Source organism: Ailuropoda melanoleuca, chromosome X (assembly GCF_002007445.2).
Source record: "Ailuropoda melanoleuca isolate Jingjing chromosome X, ASM200744v2, whole genome shotgun sequence".
NCBI lineage: Eukaryota > Metazoa > Chordata > Mammalia > Carnivora > Ursidae > Ailuropoda > Ailuropoda melanoleuca.
In genome coordinates, this window is record NC_048238.1 from 41,379,606 (window position 1) to 41,380,760 (window position 1,155).

Below are 1,155 nucleotides of genomic sequence, written 5' to 3' on the forward strand. Positions count from 1 at the left end.
GAGAGCCTTTTAATCTTAAGTGGGTAAAGAACCGCACACGCCCGGCCAACAGGTCGTCTGAGTAGTGAAGGAATGACGGCATGGGTCTCCATTGGGTCAAACCCCTGCCCATCCAGTGTCCAAAAAACTAACTGGAAATAGGGCAAGTAGCTTGACTGGCTCACTGTCGATTAAATGGTGGAATCCCAGAGCAAATGGCCTGCCAGAGAAATAGCCGCACAGCCAGTTCCAGCTGCACCCTGGGCTAAGAAGGCAAGACAACTATCAGGAAGTGTCCTCAGTAGGCCTCAGTCTCCCCATCTGTCTTTTTGTCCTGATTTGGGTGTGGGTGGTCTAGGTTTCACATACTTAGATTTGGTGGTCATGGGTAACTTCCTGGGGGAAGGAGTGCCTCTCATTGACCAGGGATGAGGAACTGGTTTTATTTCTCCCACATAATGAGAATTTCTTTGGCAACTCAGAACAGTTCAGGCTGAGGTTTCTTACACTTTTCTTCATGGCCACCTTATAAACCCAAGATACCCACCAGAGCCCCACCCAGGCAAGAAGAAGGGCAAGGGGGCTGTGGCCGGCTCAGTCATCCCTCTTTTAAGGAGCGTTCTGGACGCCCCCCAGCGACCTCAGCTTCCATCTCATTGGTCAGACCTGTGTCACATGACTGCCATAGCTGCAAGGGAGTCTGAGAAATGTTTGAGCTTGCCACCCATCTACTTCAAATCTGGTTCCTAAGGCCCTGACACAAAAACCCTCCCCTGCAACTCCTTCCCTTCAGAAACAGGCACAACCCTCTCCCCCAAGCGACTTTCTGAAAACCCTGCTTGAGGCAGCCCAGGCTCCGCTTGAGGCCCTCATGAGACATATGCCAAAGTCTGGCCACTCAGGTAAAAAATGTGACGCCCTCCGCATGCCAAAAACACGAACTCACCTCCCAGAAGGGGGCTAAGGTAAGGGAGAGGTGCAGCAGGGGGGGACATGGGGAAGTCCCGCCGCTGGCCCTACGCACCCCCAAGACCACCACTTTCACAGCCCGGTGGCTGGTTACTGGCAGGGCCACCACCCCACACCCAACCCTGGGGCAGAGGGGCTTGGAAGTTGTGTTGCGCATGCGTTCTCCCCCTCCCCTCCCCTCCCGCCCCCCGCCCCCCCCACCCGCTG